We start from the raw sequence: 27,702 nt of genomic DNA, 5'->3' as shown, positions 1-27,702 counted from the left end.
CTCTTCGGCCCGGCTTGCTTGAATCCTGATGGAGCAGTGAGAAAGGGACTCATGTCTGAGTATACCCTGCCACAGCTATAGTGGCCAAAATCGATTTACAAAAGGGGGTGGTGATGAACAGAGTGTCTGAATTGAGCAGACCACTCTTACCCAGTCAAAAGATCAGGGCTTGATCCATCACCGTTATTTATCTCACTGCCCCATCCCAGCTCAGAACCTGGCTGTATGCAAATCAGTCTGTCCCTGGCCCAGTGCATCATGGGAACAGGGCAGACTAAACTACCAAGCCAATTCTTTACCAGAAAGGAGACAAGCTACCGGGGACCGGTTTCTGGCATTTCAGCCTCTTCGGCCCGGCTTGCTTGAATCCTGATGGAGCAGTGAGAAAGGGACTCATGTCTGAGTATACCCTGCCACAGCTATAGTGGCCAAAATCGATTTACAAAAGGGGGTGGTGATGAACAGAGTGTCTGAATTGAGCAGACCACTCTTACCCAGTCAAAAGATCAGGGCTTGATCCATCACCGTTATTTATCTCACTGCCCCATCCCAGCTCAGAACCTGGCTGTATGCAAATCAGTCTGTCCCTGGCCCAGTGCATCATGGGAACAGGGCAGACTAAACTACCAAGCCAATTCTTTACCAGAAAGGAGACAAGCTACCGGGGACCGGTTTCTGGCATTTCAGCCTCTTCGGCCCGGCTTGCTTGAATCCTGATGGAGCAGTGAGAAAGGGACTCATGTCTGAGTATACCCTGCCACAGCTATAGTGGCCAAAATCGATTTACAAAAGGGGGTGGTGATGAACAGAGTGTCTGAATTGAGCAGACCACTCTTACCCAGTCAAAAGATCAGGGCTTGATCCATCACCGTTATTTATCTCACTGCCCCATCCCAGCTCAGAACCTGGCTGTATGCAAATCAGTCTGTCCCTGGCCCAGTGCATCATGGGAACAGGGCAGACTAAACTACCAAGCCAATTCTTTACCAGAAAGGAGACAAGCTACCGGGGACCGGTTTCTGGCATTTCAGCCTCTTCGGCCCGGCTTGCTTGAATCCTGATGGAGCAGTGAGAAAGGGACTCATGTCTGAGTATACCCTGCCACAGCTATAGTGGCCAAAATCGATTTACAAAAGGGGGTGGTGATGAACAGAGTGTCTGAATTGAGCAGACCACTCTTACCCAGTCAAAAGATCAGGGCTTGATCCATCACCGTTATTTATCTCACTGCCCCATCCCAGCTCAGAACCTGGCTGTATGCAAATCAGTCTGTCCCTGGCCCAGTGCATCATGGGAACAGGGCAGACTAAACTACCAAGCCAATTCTTTACCAGAAAGGAGACAAGCTACCGGGGACCGGTTTCTGGCATTTCAGCCTCTGGGATGGTGCAGTGAGCTAAAAAACGGTGTTGGATCTAGCCCTGATCTCTTGACTGGGTGAGAGCTTTCTGCTTAATTCAGAGACTCTGTCCCTCACCACCCCTTGTTGTAAATATTTTTGTCCACCCTAAGCGTGGAAGGGTATTCTCAGATGTGAGACCCTTGCTCATTGCACCATCAGGATTCAAGCAAACCGGGCCGAAGACGGCTGTAATGCCAGAAACCGGTCCCCGGGAGCTTGTTTCCTTCCCAGTGTAAGAATTGGCTTTTGTAGTTTGGTTTGCCCTGTTCCCATCATGCACTGGGACAGGAACAGACTAATTTGCATACAGCCAGGTTCTGAAACTGGGATGGTGCAGTGAGCTAAAAAACGGTGTTGGATCTAGCCCTGATCTCTTGACTGGGTGAGAGCTTTCTGCTTAATTCAGAGACTCTGTCCCTCACCACCCCTTGTTGTAAATATTTTTGTCCACCCTAAGCGTGGAGGGGTATTCTCAGATGTGAGACCCTTGCTCATTGCACCATCAGGATTCAAGCAAACCGGGCCGAAGACGGCTGTAATGCCAGAAACCGGTCCCCGGGAGCTTGTTTCCTTCCCAGTGTAAGAATTGGCTTTTGCAGTTTGGTTTGCCCTGTTCCCATCATGCACTGGGACAGGAACAGACTAATTTGCATACAGCCAGGTTCTGAAACTGGGATGGTGCAGTGAGCTAAAAAACGGTGTTGGATCTAGCCCTGATCTCTTGACTGGGTGAGAGCTTTCTGCTTAATTCAGAGACTCTGTCCCTCACCACCCCTTGTTGTAAATATTTTTGTCCACCCTAAGCGTGGAAGGGTATTCTCAGATGTGAGACCCTTGCTCATTGCACCATCAGGATTCAAGCAAACCGGGCCGAAGACGGCTGTAATGCCAGAAACCGGTCCCTGGGAGCTTGTTTCCTTCCCAGTGTAAGAATTGGCTTTTGTAGTTTGGTTTGCCCTGTTCCCATCATGCACTGGGACAGGAACAGACTAATTTGCATACAGCCAGGTTCTGAAACTGGGATGGTGCAGTGAGCTAAAAAACGGTGTTGGATCTAGCCCTGATCTCTTGACTGGGTGAGAGCTTTCTGCTTAATTCAGAGACTCTGTCCCTCACCACCCCTTGTTGTAAATATTTTTGTCCACCCTAAGCGTGGAAGGGTATTCTCAGATGTGAGACCCTTGCTCATTGCACCATCAGGATTCAAGCAAACCGGGCCGAAGACGGCTGTAATGCCAGAAACCGGTCCCCGGGAGCTTGTTTCCTTCCCAGTGTAAGAATTGGCTTTTGTAGTTTGGTTTGCCCTGTTCCCATCATGCACTGGGACAGGAACAGACTAATTTGCATACAGCCAGGTTCTGAAACTGGGATGGTGCAGTGAGCTAAAAAACGGTGTTGGATCTAGCCCTGATCTCTTGACTGGGTGAGAGCTTTCTGCTTAATTCAGAGACTCTGTCCCTCACCACCCCTTGTTGTAAATATTTTTGTCCACCCTAAGCGTGGAAGGGTATTCTCAGATGTGAGACCCTTGCTCATTGCACCATCAGGATTCAAGCAAACCGGGCCGAAGACGGCTGTAATGCCAGAAACCGGTCCCCGGGAGCTTGTTTCCTTCCCAGTGTAAGAATTGGCTTTTGTAGTTTGGTTTGCCCTGTTCCCATCATGCACTGGGACAGGAACAGACTAATTTGCATACAGCCAGGTTCTGAAACTGGGATGGTGCAGTGAGCTAAAAATACGGTGTTGGATCTAGCCCTGATCTCTTGACTGGGTGAGAGCTTTCTGCTTAATTCAGAGACTCTGTCCCTCACCACCCCTTGTTGTAAATATTTTTGTCCACCCTAAGCGTGGAAGGGTATTCTCAGATGTGAGACCCTTGCTCATTGCACCATCAGGATTCAAGCAAACCGGGCCGAAGACGGCTGTAATGCCAGAAACCGGTCCCCGGGAGCTTGTTTCCTTCCCAGTGTAAGAATTGGCTTTTGTAGTTTGGTTTGCCCTGTTCCCATCATGCACTGGGACAGGAACAGACTAATTTGCATACAGCCAGGTTCTGAAACTGGGATGGTGCAGTGAGCTAAAAAACGGTGTTGGATCTAGCCCTGATCTCTTGACTGGGTGAGAGCTTTCTGCTTAATTCAGAGACTCTGTCCCTCACCACCCCTTGTTGTAAATATTTTTGTCCACCCTAAGCGTGGAAGGGTATTCTCAGATGTGAGACCCTTGCTCATTGCACCATCAGGATTCAAGCAAACCGGGCCGAAGACGGCTGTAATGCCAGAAACCGGTCCCCGGGAGCTTGTTTCCTTCCCAGTGTAAGAATTGGCTTTTGTAGTTTGGTTTGCCCTGTTCCCATCATGCACTGGGACAGGAACAGACTAATTTGCATACAGCCAGGTTCTGAAACTGGGATGGTGCAGTGAGCTAAAAAACGGTGTTGGATCTAGCCCTGATCTCTTGACTGGGTGAGAGCTTTCTGCTTAATTCAGAGACTCTGTCCCTCACCACCCCTTGTTGTAAATATTTTTGTCCACCCTAAGCGTGGAAGGGTATTCTCAGATGTGAGACCCTTGCTCATTGCACCATCAGGATTCAAGCAAACCGGGCCGAAGACTGCTGTAATGCCAGAAACCGGTCCCCGGGAGCTTGTTTCCTTCCCAGTGTAAGAATTGGCTTTTGTAGTTTGGTTTGCCCTGTTCCCATCATGCACTGGGACAGGAACAGACTAATTTGCATACAGCCAGGTTCTGAAACTGGGATGGTGCAGTGAGCTAAAAAACGGTGTTGGATCTAGCCCTGATCTCTTGACTGGGTGAGAGCTTTCTGCTTAATTCAGAGACTCTGTCCCTCACCACCCCTTGTTGTAAATATTTTTGTCCACCCTAAGCGTGGAAGGGTATTCTCAGATGTGAGACCCTTGCTCATTGCACCATCAGGATTCAAGCAAACCGGGCCGAAGACGGCTGTAATGCCAGAAACCGGTCCCCGGGAGCTTGTTTCCTTCCCAGTGTAAGAATTGGCTTTTGTAGTTTGGTTTGCCCTGTTCCCATCATGCACTGGGACAGGAACAGACTAATTTGCATACAGCCAGGTTCTGAAACTGGGATGGTGCAGTGAGCTAAAAATACGGTGTTGGATCTAGCCCTGATCTCTTGACTGGGTGAGAGCTTTCTGCTTAATTCAGAGACTCTGTCCCTCACCACCCCTTGTTGTAAATATTTTTGTCCACCCTAAGCGTGGAAGGGTATTCTCAGATGTGAGACCCTTGCTCATTGCACCATCAGGATTCAAGCAAACCGGGCCGAAGACGGCTGTAATGCCAGAAACCGGTCCCCGGGAGCTTGTTTCCTTCCCAGTGTAAGAATTGGCTTTTGTAGTTTGGTTTGCCCTGTTCCCATCATGCACTGGGACAGGAACAGACTAATTTGCATACAGCCAGGTTCTGAAACTGGGATGGTGCAGTGAGCTAAAAAACGGTGTTGGATCTAGCCCTGATCTCTTGACTGGGTGAGAGCTTTCTGCTTAATTCAGAGACTCTGTCCCTCACCACCCCTTGTTGTAAATATTTTTGTCCACCCTAAGCGTGGAAGGGTATTCTCAGATGTGAGACCCTTGCTCATTGCACCATCAGGATTCAAGCAAACCGGGCCGAAGACGGCTGTAATGCCAGAAACCGGTCCCCGGGAGCTTGTTTCCTTCCCAGTGTAAGAATTGGCTTTTGTAGTTTGGTTTGCCCTGTTCCCATCATGCACTGGGACAGGAACAGACTAATTTGCATACAGCCAGGTTCTGAAACTGGGATGGTGCAGTGAGCTAAAAAACGGTGTTGGATCTAGCCCTGATCTCTTGACTGGGTGAGAGCTTTCTGCTTAATTCAGAGACTCTGTCCCTCACCACCCCTTGTTGTAAATATTTTTGTCCACCCTAAGCGTGGAAGGGTATTCTCAGATGTGAGACCCTTGCTCATTGCACCATCAGGATTCAAGCAAACCGGGCCGAAGACGGCTGTAATGCCAGAAACCGGTCCCTGGGAGCTTGTTTCCTTCCCAGTGTAAGAATTGGCTTTTGTAGTTTGGTTTGCCCTGTTCCCATCATGCACTGGGACAGGAACAGACTAATTTGCATACAGCCAGGTTCTGAAACTGGGATGGTGCAGTGAGCTAAAAAACGGTGTTGGATCTAGCCCTGATCTCTTGACTGGGTGAGAGCTTTCTGCTTAATTCAGAGACTCTGTCCCTCACCACCCCTTGTTGTAAATATTTTTGTCCACCCTAAGCGTGGAAGGGTATTCTCAGATGTGAGACCCTTGCTCATTGCACCATCAGGATTCAAGCAAACCGGGCCGAAGATGGCTGTAATGCCAGAAACCGGTCCCCGGGAGCTTGTTTCCTTCCCAGTGTAAGAATTGGCTTTTGTAGTTTGGTTTGCCCTGTTCCCATCATGCACTGGGACAGGAACAGACTAATTTGCATACAGCCAGGTTCTGAAACTGGGATGGTGCAGTGAGCTAAAAAACGGTGTTGGATCTAGCCCTGATCTCTTGACTGGGTGAGAGCTTTCTGCTTAATTCAGAGACTCTGTCCCTCACCACCCCTTGTTGTAAATATTTTTGTCCACCCTAAGCGTGGAAGGGTATTCTCAGATGTGAGACCCTTGCTCATTGCACCATCAGGATTCAAGCAAACCGGGCCGAAGACGGCTGTAATGCCAGAAACCGGTCCCCGGGAGCTTGTTTCCTTCCCAGTGTAAGAATTGGCTTTTGTAGTTTGGTTTGCCCTGTTCCCATCATGCACTGGGACAGGAACAGACTAATTTGCATACAGCCAGGTTCTGAAACTGGGATGGTGCAGTGAGCTAAAAAACGGTGTTGGATCTAGCCCTGATCTCTTGACTGGGTGAGAGCTTTCTGCTTAATTCAGAGACTCTGTCCCTCACCACCCCTTGTTGTAAATATTTTTGTCCACCCTAAGCGTGGAAGGGTATTCTCAGATGTGAGACCCTTGCTCATTGCACCATCAGGATTCAAGCAAACCGGGCCGAAGACAGCTGTAATGCCAGAAACCGGTCCCCGGGAGCTTGTTTCCTTCCCAGTGTAAGAATTGGCTTTTGTAGTTTGGTTTGCCCTGTTCCCATCATGCACTGGGACAGGAACAGACTAATTTGCATACAGCCAGGTTCTGAAACTGGGATGGTGCAGTGAGCTAAAAAACGGTGTTGGATCTAGCCCTGATCTCTTGACTGGGTGAGAGCTTTCTGCTTAATTCAGAGACTCTGTCCCTCACCACCCCTTGTTGTAAATATTTTTGTCCACCCTAAGCGTGGAAGGGTATTCTCAGATGTGAGACCCTTGCTCATTGCACCATCAGGATTCAAGCAAACCGGGCCGAAGACGGCTGTAATGCCAGAAACCGGTCCCTGGGAGCTTGTTTCCTTCCCAGTGTAAGATTTGGCTTTTGTAGTTTGGTTTGCCCTGTTCCCATCATGCACTGGGACAGGAACAGACTAATTTGCATACAGCCAGGTTCTGAAACTGGGATGGTGCAGTGAGCTAAAAAACGGTGTTGGATCTAGCCCTGATCTCTTGACTGGGTGAGAGCTTTCTGCTTAATTCAGAGACTCTGTCCCTCACCACCCCTTGTTGTAAATATTTTTGTCCACCCTAAGCGTGGAAGGGTATTCTCAGATGTGAGACCCTTGCTCATTGCACCATCAGGATTCAAGCAAACCGGGCCGAAGACGGCTGTAATGCCAGAAACCGGTCCCCGGGAGCTTGTTTCCTTCCCAGTGTAAGAATTGGCTTTTGTAGTTTGGTTTGCCCTGTTCCCATCATGCACTGGGACAGGAACAGACTAATTTGCATACAGCCAGGTTCTGAAACTGGGATGGTGCAGTGAGCTAAAAAACGGTGTTGGATCTAGCCCTGATCTCTTGACTGGGTGAGAGCTTTCTGCTTAATTCAGAGACTCTGTCCCTCACCACCCCTTGTTGTAAATATTTTTGTCCACCCTAAGCGTGGAAGGGTATTCTCAGATGTGAGACCCTTGCTCATTGCACCATCAGGATTCAAGCAAACCGGGCCGAAGACGGCTGTAATGCCAGAAACCGGTCCCCGGGAGCTTGTTTCCTTCCCAGTGTAAGAATTGGCTTTTGTAGTTTGGTTTGCCCTGTTCCCATCATGCACTGGGACAGGAACAGACTAATTTGCATACAGCCAGGTTCTGAAACTGGGATGGTGCAGTGAGCTAAAAAACGGTGTTGGATCTAGCCCTGATCTCTTGACTGGGTGAGAGCTTTCTGCTTAATTCAGAGACTCTGTCCCTCACCACCCCTTGTTGTAAATATTTTTGTCCACCCTAAGCGTGGAAGGGTATTCTCAGATGTGAGACCCTTGCTCATTGCACCATCAGGATTCAAGCAAACCGGGCCGAAGACAGCTGTAATGCCAGAAACCGGTCCCCGGGAGCTTGTTTCCTTCCCAGTGTAAGAATTGGCTTTTGTAGTTTGGTTTGCCCTGTTCCCATCATGCACTGGGACAGGAACAGACTAATTTGCATACAGCCAGGTTCTGAAACTGGGATGGTGCAGTGAGCTAAAAAACGGTGTTGGATCTAGCCCTGATCTCTTGACTGGGTGAGAGCTTTCTGCTTAATTCAGAGACTCTGTCCCTCACCACCCCTTGTTGTAAATATTTTTGTCCACCCTAAGCGTGGAAGGGTATTCTCAGATGTGAGACCCTTGCTCATTGCACCATCAGGATTCAAGCAAACCGGGCCGAAGACGGCTGTAATGCCAGAAACCGGTCCCCGGGAGCTTGTTTCCTTCCCAGTGTAAGAATTGGCTTTTGTAGTTTGGTTTGCCCTGTTCCCATCATGCACTGGGACAGGAACAGACTAATTTGCATACAGCCAGGTTCTGAAACTGGGATGGTGCAGTGAGCTAAAAAACGGTGTTGGATCTAGCCCTGATCTCTTGACTGGGTGAGAGCTTTCTGCTTAATTCAGAGACTCTGTCCCTCACCACCCCTTGTTGTAAATATTTTTGTCCACCCTAAGCGTGGAAGGGTATTCTCAGATGTGAGACCCTTGCTCATTGCACCATCAGGATTCAAGCAAACCGGGCCGAAGACGGCTGTAATGCCAGAAACCGGTCCCCGGGAGCTTGTTTCCTTCCCAGTGTAAGAATTGGCTTTTGTAGTTTGGTTTGCCCTGTTCCCATCATGCACTGGGACAGGAACAGACTAATTTGCATACATCCAGGTTCTGAAACTGGGATGGTGCAGTGAGCTAAAAAACGGTGTTGGATCTAGCCCTGATCTCTTGACTGGGTGAGAGCTTTCTGCTTAATTCAGAGACTCTGTCCCTCACCACCCCTTGTTGTAAATATTTTTGTCCACCCTAAGCGTGGAAGGGTATTCTCAGATGTGAGACCCTTGCTCATTGCACCATCAGGATTCAAGCAAACCGGGCCGAAGACGGCTGTAATGCCAGAAACCGGTCCCCGGGAGCTTGTTTCCTTCCCAGTGTAAGAATTGGCTTTTGTAGTTTGGTTTGCCCTGTTCCCATCATGCACTGGGACAGGAACAGACTAATTTGCATACAGCCAGGTTTTGAAACTGGGATGGTGCAGTGAGCTAAAAAACGGTGTTGGATCTAGCCCTGATCTCTTGACTGGGTGAGAGCTTTCTGCTTAATTCAGAGACTCTGTCCCTCACCACCCCTTGTTGTAAATATTTTTGTCCACCCTAAGCGTGGAAGGGTATTCTCAGATGTGAGACCCTTGCTCATTGCACCATCAGGATTCAAGCAAACCGGGCCGAAGACGGCTGTAATGCCAGAAACCGGTCCCCGGGAGCTTGTTTCCTTCCCAGTGTAAGAATTGGCTTTTGTAGTTTGGTTTGCCCTGTTCCCATCATGCACTGGGACAGGAACAGACTAATTTGCATACAGCCAGGTTCTGAAACTGGGATGGTGCAGTGAGCTAAAAAACGGTGTTGGATCTAGCCCTGATCTCTTGACTGGGTGAGAGCTTTCTGCTTAATTCAGAGACTCTGTCCCTCACCACCCCTTGTTGTAAATATTTTTGTCCACCCTAAGCGTGGAAGGGTATTCTCAGATGTGAGACCCTTGCTCATTGCACCATCAGGATTCAAGCAAACCGGGCCGAAGACGGCTGTAATGCCAGAAACCGGTCCCCGGGAGCTTGTTTCCTTCCCAGTGTAAGAATTGGCTTTTGTAGTTTGGTTTGCCCTGTTCCCATCATGCACTGGGACAGGAACAGACTAATTTGCATACAGCCAGGTTCTGAAACTGGGATGGTGCAGTGAGCTAAAAAACGGTGTTGGATCTAGCCCTGATCTCTTGACTGGGTGAGAGCTTTCTGCTTAATTCAGAGACTCTGTCCCTCACCACCCCTTGTTGTAAATATTTTTGTCCACCCTAAGCGTGGAAGGGTATTCTCAGATGTGAGACCCTTGCTCATTGCACCATCAGGATTCAAGCAAACCGGGCCGAAGACGGCTGTAATGCCAGAAACCGGTCCCCGGGAGCTTGTTTCCTTCCCAGTGTAAGAATTGGCTTTTGTAGTTTGGTTTGCCCTGTTCCCATCATGCACTGGGACAGGAACAGACTAATTTGCATACAGCCAGGTTCTGAAACTGGGATGGTGCAGTGAGCTAAAAAACGGTGTTGGATCTAGCCCTGATCTCTTGACTGGGTGAGAGCTTTCTGCTTAATTCAGAGACTCTGTCCCTCACCACCCCTTGTTGTAAATAAAGTTAAATCAAGGCAGTCCATTCATCTTGCAGGTTGAGACCAGAGTTAAGACTATCAGTCTTCAAAATCCATTTGAGCTCCTCTCTGTTCAGTAGGCGGGTGAGGTCACCACCCCTAGGTGGAACGGTGATCTGAGAAATTACAGTCCAACGAATATCATTCTCCGTGTGTCCTTTGTCCAGAAAAAGTTCAACCAATGGGGCATTTGGTGTTTTACAGCGAATGCGGCTCCGATGTTGGGATATCCTCAGCTTAATTTTCTGCTTGGTTTTGCCCACATACATCTTATTGCATGGGCAGGCAAAAAATGGCATAAACGATATTTTGACTGTTACAATTGGTGAATGTTTTCAATACATTTCTCACATCTTTGTAGACAAATTCTTTACCATCTACTGAGAAGTCACACACAACGCACATTCCACACCTAGAGTGGCCACGGAGTGGTGGTAATTGCCAATGGTCGTGGAGAGTAACATTTCTTACTGTTGGTAATGCCGCCCTCACTTGCTGATCTTTAAGATTTAAGTTTTTCTTGAAGGCAAAGAGGGGGGTATCCCAATTTAGCAACCCTGAGTTTAAAATGTGCCAGTTCTTTTTGACACATTGTTTTACACGGTTGGAGATTGGTGAGTAGGTGGTAACACATACCAATTTTTCAGATGGTTGTTTAGGTTTGGGCTCGAGAAGAGTTTCGCGAGGACAGTACCAGGCTCTTTTCATAGAGTTCTTAATCAAGCGCCTTGGGTAACCTCTTGCAATGAGTTTCTCAAATAAAGTATTCGCCTCACAGAAGTAATCCTCTTTTTTAAAACAATTCCTTCTCGGTCTCAAAAACTGAGAGTATGGCAAGCTATCCCTCAGAGCCCTGGGGTGACAGCTGTCATAACTCAGTAGGGTGTTTCTTTCCGTGGGTTTACGGAACAACGAGGTAAATAGAGTGCCATCTTGATGTTGAATATTAAGGTCTAGAAATGAGATATTCTTGTTGTGGGATATGGTAAATGTGAGGCCATTACAGTTGTTATTGAGCCAGTGCAGTAATCCCTGGAGCTCGGGGACGGTACCCCCCCAGATAAGGAAAATATCGTCTATGTATCTTTTCCATGTGTGTAGCCCTTGGTGGAATGGGTTGCTGGGAGACAAGATGGTATTAGTCTCCAACCAGTCCATAAACAGGATCGACAGGGTTGGGGCAAAAATAGCCCCCATAGATGTACCCCGCACCTGCTGGTAGTACTGAGAATCGTACATGAAAAAGTTTTGGGTGAGGCAGATCTCCAGAAGTTGTACAATGAACAAAGTAGGAACTCTGTGAGGGCTGGGTCTAGTGTTGAGAATGCTTTCCATCACAAGCAGGGAGTCTCTCTGGGGTATGTTGGTATATAGAGACTCAACGTCAAGTGTACAGAGAGTCTCAGTTTCGGGATCATATGCATGATTTTCTACGAGGTTGATCATGAGCATGCTATCCCTAATATAACATTGAGTTGCTGGCACAAAGTCCTTTGGGAAATAGTTGACATAGTGACCCAATAGTTCCAGCACCGAACCACACCCTGACACTATCGGTCTCCCCAGGGGTTTTATCAGTCTTTTGTGGATTTTAGGTAAAGTATAGATGACCGGGATTATGGGATCGGTGGTATTCAAGAAGTTGTATTCGTGTTTGCTAATGATCCCATTAGACAGGGCCTCTGTAGTGAGTTGTCTAATCAGAGTCTGTAACTCTTTAGTGGGGTTACAGGGGAGTTTGCAATAATGGTCAGTATTAGAGACTTGGCGTTGTAATTCCTCTTTGTAGTTGTCACTGTCCTGTAAGACAATCCCACCTCCCTTGTCAGCGGGTTTGATTATTAGATCATTGTTGTTTCTCAGGGTGGTAATGGCAGTCTTTTCTTCAATTGAAATATTGAAAGGTATAAAGAGATGTGTTTTCTCAAGCTCAGAAATCTCTTTAAGGATAACCTTCTCAAAAATGACAATTTCTCTCGGTATCATATTTGTGGTTGGAGAGAATGTGGATGGTGGCCTGAAGGGTGTCACAGTGGTTTTGGGCTCTGATGGATTAAGTTCAAAATAAGAGCGTAATCTTAATTTACGAAAAAAGGCCATCAACTCGGATTGGAGGTCCAGGAAATTAGGGTAGGTGGCCGGGACAAAAGATAGTCCTCTCCGAAGGAGGGATGATTCAGGATTAGAGAGAGTATGCCCTGAGATGTTGAAAATAGGAATCAGGTCAGGCATATGGTCTGGATTTACCACTGGTAAAATATGTCTCTCGTCTGGAGTTCCCCCGGGGGGTTGTGCCACCTCTGCTGTTGTTTTACCCTTCCTTTCCTTTGGGGTTCGGGGTTGTCTCTGGCTAAAAAATGGGATTGATTACGTTGCTGCCCACTAGCTCCTTCCCCTGGATCTGAGCTGTCAGAAGATTGCAGCTGCAACACTTATTAGAAGAGGTTTTCAAAGGCACTGTAAAAGATAGGCGTAATTGGGGTGCAGTGTGATCCTCAAACCCCTGGGTGTCTCAGCACCTGCTGCTCTAACTGCGCTCGTGCTCAGCAGGCAGCATTTGCAAGCCCTATTGTTGCTGCGGGCGCTATGCCTTCAATGTGTTGTTGCACGAATCCCTCCAGGGTCTGCTGGCGCACAAGGCATGAACAGCAAGGAAGCCGCTGCACAGTTGGCTCCCGCAGAAACACAGCCTGCCCCAGCTTCCAGATGTTCCACTGACACTGGATGATGCAGCATTCAATGTAGGATAGACGACACTTCAAGATTCACTCATAACCAATTAAGCAAACCTTTTCAATTGTCATAGTCCATGCAGTGAGTTGTCACAAAACTAGGTAACCTATAATTAGGGCTTCATTGTGGCATTGGGTTTCTGGTTGCATGTGTCTGGAGGCGGGAGACTAGCATTCAAATCGGTAGTCTCCCGTCTGAATTGGGAGGATGGGCATGTCTCCGGGTGGCATCTGAAAGGGGTCCAAAGGGATAAACCGATCCGGGGTCCTGTAGCAAGGGAGAATTGGGGTGGGGGGGTTCAGAAGAAATATGCGTGTGTAGGGCTATGAATGGGCCTACAAAGTGGACCTTTACTAGCCCCGCTGCTGTGAGCCAGCCCAGCTTTTGCCCTGTGAAGTCCTTTATTCTGTATTGTTTCATGAAGTGAACCCAATTACTTGTGTTTGGTTTAAGGGGGGGAGAAGAAGATGTGTACTCCATGGTCACATGTCCACCTCAGACACATGTCCCCCTCTATGCCTGGACACGCCACTGTTTGCCTTTCGATATACAACACACCCACTGGAGGAAAGAGCTAAAGGCCTCAAAGTAGGCGCAAGACACAGCACAACCCATGGGCATACACCTGTCAAAGAAGAATTGTTCCTGCCACTTCAAACCCAGAAGAAGCTGACTTTCAGGGTGGACCAAGAGCAGGCGGAATGCCAACTCAATGTGGTTTCTAGTATCCTTGTTGGCTGGAGCGTGCGTGGGTGCGATGCGACTTTACTTGCTGGCCCAAGGGCCCGTACTAGCTGTAATTGAAAATTGCATATCAGATCACCTTATACACGTTGTTCCCATCCCTAAGCCACCAGCCATTGTGCCGCACATCGCCCCGCCTCATCTACTGCACCTACTGTGCATCACAGCAAATTAATTCTCCAGTGGCCTGCCCCATACCAAAGGGTGTTGTGCTGCTACCGGCATACGAACGCGATTGACCGGTCCGAGTTATGTAGCTCAGCCCGTCACACCCCTCTGTTGCCCCCCACCACTCAACCTCTTGATTGTCTCACCAGTGCTCGCTAGGCTATGAAGACTAAGTGTCCCAATCGATCATTGACGACTCACTTGCACCACTGTTACAAGATCGTCTCAAGCGGCCTGGAATAATTAACATAGGTTAGCAAACTTGTGGGGCAGTAAACCTAAGACGGGCAGTAGACCCCGTTTAACAAAGCATCCCCTGGACGCAATCATGAGACAATCTTTCCTGGATGATGCCCCATAATGCAAGCTTACCCCTTCAGCCTAAGTGCCTGACCCTCTGGGGCAAGCGGGCCCCAGTGTGCCGGCCTCACATGTCTCTTCGGCCAGACCCCACGTGTGGCAGGCACTTTTATGAAGCTTGTGCCGCCAAGAATTTTACCTGACCCCTGTTCCCTTGCTGGCCCCATGGTCCAACCTCCAGCCAACCTGCCCCTGAAACACAATTAAACAATTTAACATTACCATCAAATCGCCTTTTGCGGTGACACTAAAACACCAAACCCGTGTCTTATAAATAATTGAGCAACACATGTCCCCAGTTACATCACATCAGCATGGGGAAAACTTAGGCTGCCGAGCTGTGAACAGCCATGCGAGAGGCGCATGAAAGTCCATTTCCGCGGCCCCAGAGAGTGCAGGGGGGCTGAGTGGAAAGTTTTGTTATAGGTTGCAGACACTGGGGGGCCTCAGATGTAGTTATGCCCACCGGGTCGCGACCAGTGAACAATTTGCTCGTTGTTGTATACGAAAAACATTCCTGTGCACCCCAAGTCTGCTAACACCAACTAAGCTTAAGCAACAGGTCTGGCTTGCACATAATAACAAACACAACCAAGCGAACCTGGTAGCCGGAAATTGGAGTGGTTCAACCCAATGCCGTTATGGTACATGTTTAACCGCCAACGTGCTGCTATATCCTCCTATAATCGGCTTACGAATGTTTGCCCAAATGGTATCACGTACACCTTAGGCTCTCCTCCCAGGAGTATTCCCAATCCACAACCTAAACACAGCATGGCGCCTGCGCATGGCGCCTGCACAAGGCGTCTCATACAGCAATTACTTGGCAGGGGTAGCGGGGGCTCAAAATCAGAAACCAGCGGAGGGGAATCCCGCTCTGATTGGAGCAACGGAGGCACCGAGGCCCGCCTAGCACTGACCACGCAGACCCAGGCAGCTGAGCAGTAAAACAAAAATGCCTCTTCCTAGCCGACTCGACTCGTTGGATATGGGAAGTGCCAGGCAGCCAGTGCTTTGCTTGATGCCTGCACTCACCTTGCATGATGGGACCTCAGGATAGGGTGTCCACCTGACCAGCAGCACAACGACGAGCAACGACCCAGACGCATGTCCGGCACAACAGACGATGCCTGGTTGGCGGGGTAAGCAAAAATACCCCCCATTCCTCAGCATTCCGGAAGTGACGCGCCTAGGTCGCCACAGGAAAGGAGGGGGGACTCCTCCCTGAGTCACAGATTTAGAGGGGGGTGAGTTAGTGCCTGCAATGGCACTAAAGGGCTGCCCTTTTATGGTGGCCCCCTGCGTGGGCCACGGCAAACCGCAAATGTGACCTTACCAGATGGCTTCTCTTACTTTGAAATCCAATGAAGAGAGTCAAGAGGCGGACTCGCCTCTGATGTTTGATGTCGTGTTTGTATGAAAAACAATTATGGCAAGTTGAGACCAGGAGTAACAACCCTGTCCACAGAAAAGCTTGGGCTGCTTATAACTGGGTCATATTAATGCGTAATTGCAAAATAAGTCTGCATTACCTTCAAGATGCCTGAAAAAACAAGCATTTGCAATGCAATCCGTCTCAAATGTGTGAAATTGAGAGCACTTAGCGTTGAAAATGTCAATGTGTTTTTTTTGCCAGTGAGGCCCCGCATGCCATACCTGCAGCCCACATTCTTGAGAACTACCAACAGCCCCTTGCATTCAATGCTGCTAGCATATTCCGTAGCAGGACATCTGTTCCAGTGTCCGATAGGTACACCCCATCTGCTCTGTAATAGTGCGGCTGCCGCAAGTTAATCAGGGTGTGCCTGATGCTACCTAAACCCTTCCCCCCCAGAAAGGCTATTTAGCCTCTTCCTTGACAACTCCTTGACGTTTTTGGAGCGAGCACCAGCCCATACCCTTCTAGGATTGATCTCGGACCATACAACTCCCATGGTGTCCATGCTCCTGGCTAAATTGGTGAGATCCTTCTTTAACATGTGAAGTAGTTCACCCCGCCCCATCACTGGAAGGTCATTCCCCCTAGATGAATTACTAAAACATTTGGGTCCTTGGAGTGGGTGCAGAATTCTTCAATGACGCTCCCCAATTCTCTCCAAACCATCACACCCTTGTCCGTTGAAATGGGAACGTTGCATTCCACCCAATAGTGTGGGCCCTGTTAGCAGCCATGGACACGTAAGAGTGCCCGATAACCCACACTGTTTTGTATTCTGTGGAGTAGAACAAAAGCACAGAAAGGTTGAGTACGAGTCTTCAATCAGCCTTTTATTATACGTGTAACTTGCTGCACATACGTGTAGTAAAGACCCCTACAACTGAATCCCCACAACACCTGCCTTTTCTAATCCTTTATCTGTTGGGTGTTGGGGGAATGTACACCCAAAACCTGTCTAATTCCCATCTTCCTATTCGTTTTATTCCGTTTACCCTCTTGGAAGGCTGTGGTGGCTGCCGCAATGCGGAAGGAATGTGTAGTGTACTGATACCCTTGGAGCCCAGATATTTGGACCGTTGCTGCGAACACCCTTTTAAACTGAGAAAGTGTTACTGGGCTCCCATATTTGTGGGTGAGAAGGTAGTTGTCACCGTTGACACATTCCAGGACCTGGATGTACCCTGCCAAAAGCTTAACTGGGAAATACGAGCTGTGCTCTTCCATCCTATTCAGTGTAATGTACTGTCCTCTTCCCACTTGATCTGTCTTAGAGTGTTGCACCCGTAGGGATACCTGGTGTGTGCCTAGGGATATGTCCTTAACCAACAGGGCCCTGCTGCTTTTATCCCCTTTTGCCCTGGCTACTAGTTCGCTAATGCGAAAAGCCCCAAAGAACGCCAAGGAAAAGGTTACTCTAAACAGCGTACTTTCAAATTCTGAGTAGCACACCAAAGGGAGGTGGTCCATTAGTATTTTTAGTTTGTTAAAATCAATTGGGGACCTGTGATCCTTCTTTTTGCCTTGTCCTTTGGCCCAACCTTTCAAGGCTTCCCTAAGAACAAAACCTTTTATAGGATCGTCAAAACCCTTTAGCTTTGAATGGTATGCTATTGCTGATAGGTGCTCTCCAACCCATGAACTAGATTTGCCGGCTCACCTGGCCCACACCACGAACTGTTTGACCCGCATTCCCAGCTGCTGAACATTGTCTGGAAGCTCAGAAGTATCCGCTGTAAAGTTCTGAAAAGTGTGCACACAACGCTGATACCGTTGCCTTGTTCCCACCGCTAAAGCCTCTTCAGCCACATTCTGTGGTTGACCTTCTAATGCATTAGTCTCCGATATTCCTCTTTGAATGGTGTCATTTCCTGCTGCGCCTCTGGCCATTCTGCCCAGAATCTTTCCCACTGCAAGTGAGAGAGCATCAGCTGCCTTGTTCTGAACCCCTGCACATGCTTAGCTGTTATCTGGATAATATGCTGGAGGCACCTGCTCACCAAATGCTTTAATAAGACTAATACTATGGGAAATGACGCCACCTGATTATTAATTGCATGGACGGCTGCCTTGTTGTCTGACCGGATGACCAAATTCTTGTTAACCAAGGTGTCTGACCAGAGTGACAATGCCACCAGAAAGGGAAAGAGTTCTAACGCGGTGATATTGTTGGTGAGGCCACATTGTCACCAAGCAGGTGGCCAACCTTTGGCACACCCCGCAGAACCCAATATCTCCCCAAAATCCCCTTGCCTGGAGGCATCTGTGTACAGTTGCAACCTCATCAGCTGTCCATAGCAATGGCCATATTCTAACCCGATTGAAACCTTGGAGAAAAGACAACAACATCTGCAAGTCTTGCTTTAGCCCCTAATTCAACCTTACAAAGTGATGTTTCTGAGTAATGCTCGCTATAGCACCTGCCAGCCTTCTTGAAAAAACTCTCCCCACATGAATGACCCTGGATGCAAAATTGAGCTTACCCATTAACTCGGATATCCCTTAAAGTTGCCTTCTGTTTTGTCAATACATTTCCATAGCTGCTGCAAAGTCCTTTACATTCTCCACTGGGAGGCGTGACTCCCCTTCCACTGAATACAACTCTATCCCAAAAATGTAAACTTAGTTGTGGGGCCTTCCATTTTTTTCTGCTGCCAATGGTACCCCCAAGCCCTGCGACATGACCGTGAAGGCTGCCAATGCCGGGGCACACTCGTGGGAGTTACCCTCGCCTACAAACAAGAAGTCATCCAGATAATGGAGCTTGCCACCAACTGGCTGGACCTTGCTTGTTGCTCACTCCAAAAAGGAACTAAATGCCTCAAAATAAGCACATGAAACTGAACATCCCATGGGCATACACCTGTCATAGTACAGCTTTTCTCTGAGCAGGAACCCCTGCAAATGAAAGCTGTCGGGATGCACAGGTAACAGCCTGAACACTGATTCAACATCAGCTTTTGCCATGAGGGCTCCAGTCCCCGCCTGCCTGACTAACTCGATGGCTTCATCGAATGTTGCATAGGAGACCGTGCAAATATTCTGGCTTAGCCAGTCATTTACTGAGTTGCCTTTGGGATAAGAGAGGTGGCGGATCATTCGGTATTTGCCAGCTTCCTTTTTTGGAACTATACCTAATGGAGAAATAATAAAGTTGCTTAAAGGGGGTGTCAAATGGGCCTGCTATTCTTCCTAGCTGCAGCTCCTTTTGTATCTTTTCCGCAACTTTTTCCAGAAGTTCCTCCCCTGAGCGAAGGTTCCTAGATGACCTGCCTGCTAAAGGGCCACAGTAAGGTGTTTTAAACCCGTCTTTGAAGCCCCCAAAAAGTAGTCCCCCTCCTCATCCTTTGGGTAATGATTTAAAAGTGTTGCTAGCAATTCAAAGTTTATTGGGGATGGGCCTTTTGTTACCAGGCCCAGACTATGGCTGACCCATGAAGGTGGCGCCAGGTGCAATTCTATCAAGGGCTTTGCATGCCAAAGCGGGATGGTCTCCGCTACACCGGGAGCACCCATGCTGAAATCTGCATTTCATCCCCCAGGTGCAATTGCCTGCATTGAACAAGCGACAGGTATTATCCCTCGGTTTACTCTGCAGCAGCAGCTTGAATCCGTCTGCCCCTTTTGGCGCTCAAAATGCCTGCAGCTTCTCCTGGAGCAGCTGCTGGTGCCTCCCCATAATCTGTCCCTGGCCTAGCACTGATCCTGGTGGATTTTGGGTTGTCACCATGCCAACCTGACTTTCTTCCCATTGCTGCCCTGCTGTCATCTGCCCCACGCCTGCTGGGAACCCCATCGCCATCATGGGCTGATGATCCCCTGCCCAGGTTGAATTGCTCACTTGATAGACCATTGTTGCCCTGTGCTGCATGGCGGAAATTGAAAAACCTGTGCCTGCCTGCTGGCTAGGCCCCACCTGTGTGAACTGTGGTCCTGCTGATCCCAAATGCTGTTGTAGCGTTTGTCCTCCACTTGCCTGTTGCTGCGTGGGACATATTAACGTATGTTGCTGCCCCGCCACCCAGAGGGGACTGCTGTCACGGCCCAACTCCAGCACCTTGATGCTGGGAACCCTCCATCGTTCCTTTTCCCGCATAGGTGATCCTGGGTTGAAACGGTACCTGTCCCACTTGTTGCTGTGGGAAGCTTGTCACTAGTTGTTGAACCAATCCGGATTGAGCATTCACCAATTAATGTGCCTGTGTGTTGTTTGCCTGCCAACCCTGTCCTGTTAGTGGTGTGATACACTGCTGTACCCCACCCCCTGCTCCCGCTAACCCTAACCCGTAACCTGCTTTGGACCCCATCTGTTCCATCCATTCATTCACCTCTCTTTGATCCCAAGACATCAAGGGTGACTCCTCCATGCGTTGGTGGAAGTTTAGATCATATTGCAGCCACCCCATGCCTCCATGGTGCCTGAAACTGAGCAGGATAGCTGGACCTTTCTCTGGGAACTTCTCTAACATTATGGCTGCCAATAATGCAAAAGCGTCCAACCAGTTGTTAATATTCTCCTCAGGCCTGACGCTCTTCCCATCCTCGCTCTCTTTGCTGGGCCCGGATACCGGTAAAGTGTCTGCCCCCCCTGCGCACATGCTCCAGTAGAGTGAAAATATCAATGAATTCCCTCTTCCAAATTCTTTCTTTAACCTCCAGTCGGATATACCATGCTTCTGAATGTGTCCCTTTCAGCCCCCCCTAACCCTACCTTACTAGACGGTGTGGTGTTTGTATCACTATCTTGGAATGCATTCGACAAGGGAGCTTTTTCCAGTGTAATGGTGCTACTTTTAACAGACTGAGCCGAAACTTTCCTCCCTGCCCCCTCTTGGGCTCCATGTTCCCTACTGCCCCCTCCCAGACTTGTATTGGGGACCCATCCTGTGCTCCGCCTGCAGTGATCCCTTTATCACCCACTACCGCCTCCCCCATTATTTTTGCCAATGTGCTTATGCCAATTATTGATTAGTTTTTTCATGACTTCCGACAACTCACCCAAGGAACCACTTTCCACTGTTAATGCTCCTTCTTTGCTTGACTGGTCTTTGTCCTCTCCCATTTGCCTACTTGGCATAAATGCCCGCCATACTGCTGCTGCCTGCGAGTCCCCCCCCATTATTGCCTTTTTTACATCCTCTATAGGCATCCTTGCCTTTTTTTCTCCTGCGACAGAACCACCCCGCACCCTCGCCTTCTTTTCCGTTCCCCGCTTTTCCCCACGTTTCGCTGCATAAGAATGGCTATTAATAGGAAAACCGTCCCCTTGCCACTCTTCCACGTCCTTGCATTGTCCACCATCTTCGGGGGCAGGTGATCGCATTTGAGCCATTGCTAGCTCGCACTCTTCCCAATTCTTTGCCTTTGCTGTTGCTGCAAAGCTGGCCCAAAGCTGCTGCGAATCCTGGCCGCCGATGTACTTCAGTCCTGGGATCACTCCGCTAGGTCCAGCCTCTTCATTTGCTGCTAGCTCCAGCGCACCGCTGTGAAACAGTCCCTCGTCTCCCATCATGCTCAGGTGTGTCCTGGAGCAATCCTCTCTTTGTGGCTGCCCTAAAATTGGTTGTGCGTACCTTTTCAGTGTGGGGGTAGCTATTAGACCCAAACTTGTGCCAGTGCCCTGGCCTAAGTGGTGCCCAAACTTGTTACAGTATCCCCCAGCGCCGTCCCGCGGTGTTCCTTATCTTTGAAGCATGCCGCCCCCTGTCTTTCGTAAACTTACCTTCCGATCAAGTTCCGACCCCTTATGCTTGTTCCTGATCCCTTTGCCCAATCAGTGACCTCCGCCACTACTGACACCTCTTTGCCTCGTTCACTCAGCCCTTCACCGTCCGAATGTATTCATTCCTTTCTCAACTCTACAATAGGAAGCAAATGTTAGCTTTCCTATTCGCATCACCTGTACATAATCTTCGTACTACCATTGTGCGCCGTACTTACTCTATGTTGTCCCCCCAAACCCATGTGGCAGCTTATCTGTGTGAGCTTATCCCCCCCAAGACTTGAGCCATGTACATTATTTTTTTTGTCCTCCTAGTAACCATGCCCCTTAGAAGGACCCCCAAACCTTTATTCCCTGGTAATCCTGGCAAAACTCTACATTCATTATGTTACCCCAAACCCACTTGACACTGCTTCTCCGTGTGGCCCATGAAATTGGGGTATCCTCGTCATTGACCCTCTCCCAAATCACTGCCACCCTTGTCCCCCTCCCATCCATCCCGCATTGGTGGATCGGTGCTGGGGAAGGGGGCATAGGGTGTTAGGAGCTCGCCATTCTCCCAACCCCCCACCCCAAACCACCTGCATGAGCCTTGCACACTCCCCCCAAGGCCAGTGGACCCCCTCCCGTGTTAAGAACACTGTGCTCCTGTAATCCCTTGCATGCAACACCGGTCATTACTGGTGTCCCTCATTAACATCCATGTTTGTACCAAGTAACAGAGCGCTTTACCGGAGCACAAATTGTATTACATGCAACCACAAGTACCCGAGTCCTCCCAGGTCTTTAGATGACCATCCTTTATAAATCCAAACCATCCTTTTCCTATGGAAACCTATTTTTAACTTGAACTAACAAAGGCGACCGTCACTGAACACTAAATATACATACATACGCATACATATATATGTGCCACCCCAGGTGTGCAACGCCCATCGGACTCCAAGGGATTACAGCCCCCTCCCACGTGTGTAGCAGCCTGTGCATGGACAGCTACCTGCGCACACCCCACTGCCGCACCTGAGCACTTCACAGGTCTTTAAAGACCATTTACACGTTAATGGGGCATTGTTGTCCCCACCCCCCTGAAATTTGGCTCTAGTTGCGCCTCAGCCTCCCAAACCTCACTAAAGGCTGCCAGGATGTAACCCCCATGACTATCTCCTCTTCCTCTCTACTACACTAGTCCTTGTACCTTGGTCAGAAGCATAAGCACGTACCCTTTGCTGAAGAGGCATAATCTCCTTGTAACAAATTAAGCTCATGTACCACACCCACAAGGGTTAACTTAATAGTCGGGGATCCAGTGAATGTGCTGGGAAAGTTCTACGGTTGCAGATTACCGGATGCCGAACTCCTCGGCGAACGGAACTATGCTTCGAACCTAGTAGCGTACTTAATATGAAATATGTAAATGTAGCACATACAAATGCATGGAAAAAGACTCACTTAACGGAAACAATCGCAGGTGTGTGGTGTCTATTGTAACTGACAGACGTGAAAATAGGCGGGATCCGCTGTCCGCAATGTACGTCTATTAGACTGCAGCCGAACGATGTTACCCTTAACAAAGCCAATAGAACCGACTTATTCCCAGTATGCTGCTACTTCCTGTATCACATATCTAGTTGCAATGACAAACATGCACACATGCAAACAGTCAGAAATGTGCCATGAAGGACAAAACAATTCAGAAAAGGGGGTGGTGATGGACAGAGTATCTGAATTAAACAGAACACTCGTACCCAGTCAACAGATCAGGGCTTGATCCATCACTGTTTTTTAGCTCACTGCACAATCCCAGCTCAGAACCTGGCTACATGCAAATTAGTCTGTCCCTGGCCCAGTGCATCATGGGAACAGGGCAGACCAAACTACCAAGCCAATTCTTATACTGGAAAGGAAACAAGCTTCCAAGGACCGGTTTCTGGCATTACAGCCATCTTCGGCCCGGCTTGCTTGAATCCTGATGGTGCAGTGAGCAAGGGACTCACATCTGAGTATACCCTTCCACCCTTATGGTGGACAAAACGATTTAGAAAAGGGGGTGGTGATGGACAGAGTATCTGAATTAAACAGAACACTCGTACCCAGTCAACAGATCAGGGCTTGATCCATCACCGTTTTTTAGCTCACTGCACCATCCCAGCTCAGAACCTGGCTACATGCAAATTAGTCTGTCCCTGGCCCAGTGCATCATGGGAACAGGGCAGACCAAACTACCAAGCCAATTCTTATACTGGAAAGGAAACAAGCTTTCGGGGACCGGTTTCTGGCATTACAGCCGTCTGCGGCACGGCTTGCTTGAATCCTGATGGTGCAGTGAACAAGGGACTCACATATGAGTATACCCTTCCACGCTTATGGTGGACAAAATGATTCAGAAAAGGGGGTGGTGATGGACAGAGTATCTGAATTAAACAGAATTCTCGTACCCAGTCAACAGATCAGGGCTTGATCCATCACCGTTTTTTAGCTCACTGCACCATCCCAGCTCAGAACCTGGCTACAAGCAAATTAGTCTGTCCCTGGCCCAGTGCATCATGGGAACAGGGCAGACCAAACTACCAAGCCAATTCTTATACTGGAAAGGAAACAAGCTTCCGGGAACCGGTTTCTGGCATGACAGCCGTCTTCGGCCCGGCTTGCTTGAATCCTGATGGTGCAGTGAGCAAGGGACTCACATCTGAGTATACCCTTCCACGCTTATGGTGGACAAGACGATTCAGAAAAGGGGGTGGTGATGGACAGAGTATCTGAATTAAACAGAACACTTGTACGCAGTCAACAGATCAGGGCTGATCCATCACCGTTTTTTAGCTCACTGCACCATCCCAGCTCAGAACCTGGCTACATGCAAATTAGTATGTCCCTGGCCCAGTGCATCATTGGAACAGGGCAGACCAAACTACCAAGCCAATTCTTATACTGGAAAGGAAACAAGCTTCTGGGGACCGGTTTCTGGCATTACAGTCGTCTTCGGCCCGGCTTGCTTGAATCCTGATGGTGCAGTGAGCACGGGACTCACATCTGAGTATACCCTTCCACGCTTATGGTGGACAAAACGATTCAGAAAAGGGGGTGGTGATGGACAGAGTATCTGAATTAAACAGAACACTTGTACCCAGTCAACAGATCAGGGCTTGATCCATCGCCATTTTTTAGCTCCCTGCACCATCCCAGCTCAGAACCTGGCTACATGCAAATTAGTCTGTCCCTGGCCCAGTGCATCATGGGAACAGAGAAGACCAAACTACCAAGCCAATTCTTATACTGGAAAGGAAACAAGCTTCCGGGTACTGGTTTCTGGCATTACAGCCGTCTGCGGCCCGGCTTGCTTGAATCCTGATGGTGCAGTGAGCAAGGGACTCACATCTGAGTATACCCTTCCACGCTTATGGTGGACAAAACGATTCAGAAAAGGGGGTGGTGATGGACAGAGTATCTGAATTAAACAGAACACTCGTACCCAGTCAACAGATCAGGGCTTGATTCATCGCCGTTTTTTAGCTCACTACACCATCCCAGCTCAGAACCTGGCTACATGCAAATTAGTCTGTCCCTGGCCCAGTGCATCATTGGAACAGGGCAGACCAAACTACCAAGCCAATTCTTATACTGGAAAGGAAACAAGCTTCCGGGGACCGGTTTCTGGCATGACAGCCGTATTCGGCCCGGCTTGCTTGAATCCTGATGGTGCAGTGAGCAAGGGACTCACAGATGAGTATACCCTTCCACGCTTATGGTGGACAAGACGATTCAGAAAAGGGGGTGGTGATGGACAGAGTATCTGAATTAAACAGAACACTCGTACGCAGTCAACAGATCAGGGCTGATCCATCACCGTTTTTTAGCTCACTGCACCATCCCAGCTCAGAACCTGGCTACATGCAAATTAGTCTGTCCCTGGCCCAGTGCATCATTGGAACAGGGCAGACCAAACTACCAAGCCAATTCTTATACTGGAAAGGAAACAAGCTTCTGGGGACCGGTTTCTGGCATTACAGCCGTCTTCGGCCCGGCTTGCTTGAATCCTGATGGTGCAGTGAGCAAGGGACTCACATCTGAGTATACCCTTCCACCCTTATGGTGGACAAAACTATTTAGAAAAGGGGGTGGTGATGGACAGAGTATCTGAATTAAACAGAACACTCGTACCCAGTCAACAGATCAGGGCTTGATCCATCACCGTTTTTTAGCTCACTGCACCATCCCAGCTCAGAACCTGGCTACATGCAAATTAGTCCGTCCCTGGCCCAGTGCATCATGGGAACAGGGCAGAGCAAACTACCAAGCCAATTCTTATACTGGAAAGGAAACAAGCTTCCGGGGACCGGTTTCTGGCATTACAGCCGTCTTCGGCCCGGCTTGCTTGAATCCTGATGGTGCAGTGAACAAGGGACTCACATATGAGTATACCCTTCCACGCTTATGGTGGACAAAATGATTCAGAAAAGGGGGTGGTGATGGACAGAGTATCTGAATTAAACAGAATTCTCGTACCCAGTCAACAGATCAGGGCTTGATCCATCACCGTTTTTTAGCTCACTGCACCATCCCAGCTCAGAACCTGGCTACATGCAAATTAGTCTGTCCCTGGCCCAGTGCATCATGGGAACAGGGCAGACCAAACTACCAAGCCAATTCTTATACTGGAAAGGAAACAAGCTTCTGGGGACCGGTTTCTGGCATTACAGCCGTCTTCGGCCCGGCTTGCTTGAATCCTGATGGTGCAGTGAGCACGGGACTCACATCTGAGTGTCATATGGTTACTACGTTTCTATATATTGTGTTAAGTTAGCATGTGCTTATTAAATGTTTAAACGCCATATTTTCTTTCTGCTTCAGTTTGCACACGACACCTAATTGTTATTGTAGCTTTTAACCTAGACGAAAGATGTGATTTATTTGAGAATAATATGTTATTGCACTGGTATCAGTCGTGCTTGGTACACTTGGTACAACTGTCTGCACACTGAGAACTACACACTCTCAGAATAACCTAACACAAGGTTGCTGCAGGCCTGATCCTCGCACCACGTTAGTCATAACACAAATAATGTTTGTGCCAACATTTGGCTCTATGTGGGTTTAAGATACAGTTACAGGGAATGAATCAACACACTTGATGCTGAGCATGCTGAGAGATGGTAGCTGTTGATGTGATCTCCTCCTACTGAGAATTAGAGGTATGGGTCCGCCCTGCTAAGAACCCAGATGAGACCTTCTTAGATATAATATAATATGCTAATTAGGGTGCGCAAAATATAGATGATACAGAATTCTATAGATTTTTGCATCATAAAATGCTATCACCTTTTGCTTACTATGGATTAGTGACTATGCTGCTGACTCTGATTTTTATAATATGTATATTGATATTATACAAGATACTGCGTTTGAGAATGCTGCATTGAAAAATAAACATTTCAAACTTGCACGTGTATTCTTTGCCTCCCAGTTTCGGTTTGGAATGATAATATAACGAAAGAGTGTTCATGTGTTCCACGATACCTGAGGTATTCTAAGTTCATGTTCTGGATTGTCTAAGTCATTGGTAAGTTATTTCTACCGCTGAGACACTGTAGCTAGCTTGGTAAGGGGATTTCTGAAACAAAGGTGAGTTGTGGGTCACCCTAACTCACCCAGGTTCTAGATCTCTGTGCACAGTTCTGTGAGAGAACGGAAACCCTGCGACATGGCGCCCATACGTTGATTGGCCTTATAACATGACACTCGAGTAGTATATCATTCAGACCTTAACGCCTACATTTCCGTTTCCGGTAAACGGCAGTGTCGGAAAAACCTACCTATTTTTGAAATAGGTTTTTTCAAGCTTGAATCTAACTAAAACGGTTTCTTTGAATTACTACCCAGTTGTGCTACAAAGTGATCTTTGTGTTTTCGCTTTCCTGTGCTGACATGGCACATGCCGTGGACATCCCGCAGCATAGTCGCATTGCGGTGCGTGACCATTTGCGGATGTATGATGTTCCTTTGGAAGGCTTGGCTGTGGTGAGTGCGGAACATGCTTACCCATACGAACTGTTTTATTCGTGGGTGACATTTCCGGCAGTGGACGCTACTTCTGGTGTGTTCCACACATACACTGCTTCGGATGTACCAGTTGCGTACGCTCCATACAGGGCACTGGAAGTTCCTATTGATGCTTGGCAGCATGGAGTTTGGTTTGGTGGCGCCCTACCGCACGCTTTAACCGCTTCGAGGTTAGGTCCTTTGTCCATTCCGGGCACTCCTTGGCCCGCTTTGGCTGGATTTACTCCTCACCCTCGACGCGCCACTTGTAACGTGGCTGATCTGCGGCGACTTCATGATGTCGCGGTGGAAGTGA

This window comes from Lissotriton vulgaris, chromosome 6, assembly GCF_964263255.1.
Source record: "Lissotriton vulgaris chromosome 6, aLisVul1.2, whole genome shotgun sequence".
Lineage (NCBI taxonomy): Eukaryota > Metazoa > Chordata > Amphibia > Caudata > Salamandridae > Lissotriton > Lissotriton vulgaris.
The sequence above is the reverse complement of the archived record's forward strand: the minus strand, read 5'-3'. Positions refer to the sequence as shown.